We start from the raw sequence: 5,268 nt of genomic DNA on the forward strand, positions 1-5,268 counted from the left end.
ACAAATTAAAAAAAAACGTACCTGCTGCTCTGCTGCCCGCCGCCTCCGTGCTCCTCTCATTGCCATTGGGCCATAAAGCGATGGGCCGGAAGGTTACAAGCTCCACACCCAATCCAGACGCTGCTCTCACACAAAAGCAGCACCAGGATTGGTTTGCAACTCAGATGGTGCATTGGAGCCTGTGCCTTTTCTCCAACCCTGCTGTGTAACAGAGCCTGGTTGGAGAAACATGAGGGAACACGTGGTCTTGGCCGGTCTACGACAGCCGGCCAAGCACACGTGCACACTTATGAGTGCACTCTACTCCTCCTCCCTGACCTGCCCACCCCCGCCTGACCTACAGGTTTTGTGGGGCGCAGACAGACAGCATAAATAAAATGTATCAACTGCTGACACAGGCTGTGGGGTGACACTCCTTCGCCGTTATGGAAGAGCCGCCCCTGACTTTAATTCAGCTTAAATTTTTCCTGAAAGTATCAGACTCATAAGGCTACAGCTGAGCCTGTCCTGTTGAGGGCACAGTACACAATTTTCATTCCAATCGAGCGCTGTGAAGTCGAATGATAGGTGCCAGTGACAGCGGCGGTCCATTCAGGTAACAACGGTGTGCCGGATGGTGGGGATTCCAACTGACGATGACGAGGGAAAATTAATGATTTGATTAATTTTACCTCTGGATCGTCCATTAAAAATCCCCACCCACCGCTGTTACCTGCACGGACCGCAGCTGACCAGTGATGCTGTTTATTGCTGTGTCAAAAATAGAGGCCCTCTAAATAAAAGGTCCCTATAAATGCCTACAATTTCAGGAATAAGGTTCTCAAGGACGAATGTATATCTTAAGCGGGTGATGTAGAGGCTCATTGGACATGTGATTATTTAAAAACAGATTTACAAGGTTTCACATTCCTACACCCAGCAAGAGGTGCAAACGTGACTGTGTAAAGTGATTGTGCTAAAGAGACGCTGAGTTGTGTTGTTACTAACTGGTTAATGCCCACCAGTCCCTTTATAACGATGAGTCAGTTGCTTTGTAACAGTAAACCTGACCTTTGGGTTTTAACTGAGGCTCTTGGAAATCTGTCTGCCCTCTGTAAAAGTGACCTTAAAGATGCAAGTCTAGCAAAGTGAACATCCACTGCACCAGTGACCACAGGTCTCAGCTTTCAGAAAAACTTCTGAGCCTATACTCAGCTGGTTCCATGGTGTAATGGTTAGCACTCTGGACTCTGAATCCAGCGATCTGAGTTCAAATCTCGGTGGGACCTGTCTTTTTCTAAAAAAAAAAAAAGATTTCTGTTGAAAATCTCTTATAAAACTAGATCGACAACAAATGAGTGCACATGCCAACATTATATTATAGGTAAGGGGGGAAGTATAAAAAATAATAAACAGGAGAATGCACTGACAGCTATTAAAGCAGAGACAACATCAGGTGGGAGCCTAAATGAAGCAATGTTGTTCTTCTCCAAAATCGGGAGTCTCCCGCCTGATTTGGGCCTCTGGCCGTGCATGTCAGTGTATGCCCACATTTAGCACAACAGAGTCAAAGAATACCCTGTGTATGTCAATTGTTTCTTACGACTCACAGGAACGGGACACATCCACTAATCCTTTATGGGTTCGAAGTAGCGTGCTACTCGCCGAAAAAGCGTCTCGACGCCTCATCAGGGGTTGTAAGCGCTACATAAATGCAATGCAATTTATAATTTCATTAAAAACCCTTTCCTCGTTTCTCTGCAGTTAGCGGACGGCCCTTTTATTCAGCAGACCTGTTTGTTTAGGAGGAGACGCTGCATATTCTCGGTATTATTGTGATAAACACGTCAAGGTATATGTACAGGCTGCAGGTGTTCCGCCAACGGCCCGTGCGTGACGTCAAGGCGCCGACCATATAACGTTGACTGTCTGCTCATTAAAGAGCGCACAGGTTTTCGAAACCTCTCTACTCGGAGAGAGAGTCAATTTGAAATATGTTGGACAACTGGCTGCTCTAAATTTCAAAGGTTTCTCTTTGTTGCCGTGTTTTTCTTCAACAACCTCCACCCGGCCTAGGAAGCTTTGTGGGTTCGAGGCGCCGCGCGTCCCTGGGGGCAAACAGGGCAGTGTTTGCCACCTGCACCTTTTACCCTACACGATAAAAGAGGGTTTGTGGAAGTATTATTGTAACACAAGGGTGTTAATGATCACGGCAACTGCGATGCAAACACAGTATAGCAACAAAATAAACCAAGTAACACAAACAAAGCACAACATAGGGTGACCAACTGGCATGTAGGCAAATTCAGGACAGAGAGTGTACAATTTCAGGACAAAGGATCAAAATTCAGGACAAAATTCAGGACAGAAGGTCAGAATTCATGACAAAAATTCTGGACAAAACGTACGTTTAACAGACACATCAGTGGAAGTCGCACAATATGACATGAGTAAATAGACAACCAACACAAGTACAAGTCAAAATAAGTTTATATTAGGTTGAGACAACCTTGAACTGTATCTAATGTTTGTGAGTGTAACTTAAACACCTACCATTGCATATTCCCCCCCAAAATTTTAAAAAAAGATCAAAAGCTGAAGGCTTCGCAGAACTTACACGCCTCCTCTTCCCCATTGAAGAAAAACACCCGATCAATCATCCAAGGGGGGTGGGGGGATGGGGCGCAATATAAACATGAAAATAATATCAGCACATATGAAGAAACTTTGCACTATTGGAGCAAAATAAATCAATAATAAAGGAAAATTCTATTTGTACCATAATCACTGCTTGTGTGACAGTTTAAGAGGTTAACAGTGGCTGTACCTGCGTAACACACGCCAAAATGAAACTTCCACCTCCCCAGAGCTGGGCCCCTGGTGAGGTGACAGGAGCCCATAAACAAAATCAGTTTACCATGCCCTATGCTCTGGCAGGAGTAGCCCCAGCAAATGCTGTCACTGAGCAGGGGGCCCATTATAATTCTTTGTATGTGATAATTAGGCCAACATACAGAATGATAATGGCTGATAGCAGTCTGTGCCACATCGGGGAGGGATTTTGCAGGCCACAGATCACAGCAGGAGCGCAAGCTGGTCCCTGCTGTGAGAGTTACAGAACTCTCAGGCTGCTTGCAGGGGGCAGCTCGCTGGAATGTCTGGAATTTTGGACAAAAGGCGTACGTGAAAGAATTCCTCACGGACAACGCACAAGAGGCCCAAATAATGGACAATCCGTGAAATTTACGGATCGTTGGTCATCTTAGTTACAACCTCCCCCCAAGACTCCTGTGTGTGAGGAGTGCAGTCCTGTACTTACAGGCTCCACCCTGAGACTCCTGTGTGTGAGGAGTATAGTACTGTAGTTACAACCTCCCCCAGGCTCCTGTGTGTGAGGAGTACAGTCCTGTAGTAACAAGCTACCCCCAGGCTCCTGTGTATGAGGATTACAGTCCTGTAGTTACAACCTCCCCCCAGGCTCCTGGGTGTAAGGATTAACGTCCTGTAGTTACAACCTCCCCCCAGGGTCCTGTGTGTAAGGATTAAAGTCCTGTAGTTACAAGGTCCCCTAGGCTCTGGTGTTTGAGGGGTACAGTCCTGTAGTTACAACCTCCCCCCAGGCTCCTAGGTGTAAGGATTAACGTCCTGCAGTTACAACCTCCCCCAGGCTCCTGTGTGTGAGTACAGTCCTGTAGTTACAACCTCCCCCCAGGCACCTGGGTGTAAGGATTAACGTCTTGCAGTTACAACCTCCCCCAGGCACCTGGGTGTAAGGATTAATGTCCTGTAGTGACAACCTCCCCCAGGCTCCTGTGTGTGAGTACAGTCCTGTAGTTACAACCTCCCCCCAGGCACCTGGGTGTAAGGATTAACGTCCTGCAGTTACAACCTCCCCCCAGGCTCCTGGGTGTAAGGATTAACGTCCTGCAGTTACAACCTCCCCCCAGGCACCTGTGTGTAAGGATTAATGTCCTGTAGTTACAACCTCCCCCAGGCTCCTGTGTGTGAGTACAGTCCTGTAGTTACAACCTCCCCTAGGCACCTGGGTGTAAGGATTAACGTCCTGCAGTTACAACCTCCCCCCAGGCTCCTGGGTGTAAGGATTAACGTCCTGCAGTTACAACCTCCCCCCAGGCACCTGTGTGTAAGGATTAATGTCCTGTAGTTACAACCTCCCCCAGGCTCCTGTGTGTGAGTACAGTCCTGTAGTTACAAGCTCCGCTCAGGCTCCTGTGTGTAAGGATTAACGTCCTGTAGTTACAACCTCCCCCCAGGCACCTGTGTGTAAGGATTAACGTCCTGTAGTTACAATCTCCCCCCAGGCTCCTGTGTAAGGATTAACTTCCTGTAGTTACAACCTACACCCAGGCTCCTGTGTGTAAGGATTAACTGTAGGAAGGTAGATCCCTGACTATGGTTGCCCCCAACTTTTTGCCTGGTGTTTTGCTGGTTTTCTGACTTAGTTGACCTGGGACCCTGCTATTCAGGGCCCCAGGCCTACTGCTCTCTCTGTAAAATGGATTCCATGTACCTTAGGTACATATCTAATTGGATACTGAGTCACCTTATCAGTCCCTGTACAGTGTACCTTAGGTACCCAGGGCATAGGTGTACCCAGGGCCTACCAGGAGCTGCAGCATGTATTATGCCACCCCTGGCTGGCCATCCAAATCTGACACAACTGGCTGCTTGACAGCTGGAGCAAAGTGGTGTACTCACCCTTTGCTTTAGATATAGTATACTTATATCTAAACCTAAATGGACACACAGATCTCCTATCAGTCACTCCTATGGCAGGCCTTGACAATCCTGAAGGCAGAGTGCTTGGAATCGTGTGAGATGGTGCTCTGGCATGAGCTGAGCCTGTCTGCGGCTTTCGGGATCCATCTCTTAGCCGTTTCCATGATATCGCATACCATATACTCTTAAGTGCATTATAATCCTCGCGGTTATATGCCAACTCTGGTATCGCTTTATCAAAACATGTCGAGTAAGGTGTCATACGAATTGGAATACTAACCCCTCGCCAATTCTGGCGACGGGGTTAGCATTCCACCCTTCTAGAGGGACACGACATGTATGTAACCTATAACCCCGGTTAAAGTCAGACAGAGCCTTAGCTCCACAAAATGGATGCTGCCACCGAGACACAAGTCTGCCCTCCTGCTGCTGGGAGTCCTCCCAGAGCAGGAGGCAAGGACAAAGGGTTTCCTGCCAGGGGCGGTGCCAGCACCGTCCCAGACAGGGTTTTGTGTATTCTAGGTAGGCAGGGCTTTAGAGGAAGGTGAC

General features: G+C 47.8%; 1 non-coding gene across 1 annotated transcript; it reads left to right on the plus strand.

The window, feature by feature from the left end:
- Positions 1–1,196: 1,196 nt before the first annotated feature.
- On the plus strand, positions 1,197–1,268 carry TRNAQ-CUG (transfer RNA glutamine (anticodon CUG)). The gene has a single exon. It is a non-coding gene; the product is annotated as a tRNA-Gln (tRNA).
- The last annotated feature ends 4,000 nt before the right edge of the window (positions 1,269–5,268 follow it).

This window comes from Lissotriton helveticus, chromosome 1_2, assembly GCF_964261635.1.
Source record: "Lissotriton helveticus chromosome 1_2, aLisHel1.1, whole genome shotgun sequence".
Taxonomy (NCBI): Eukaryota; Metazoa; Chordata; class Amphibia; order Caudata; family Salamandridae; genus Lissotriton; species Lissotriton helveticus.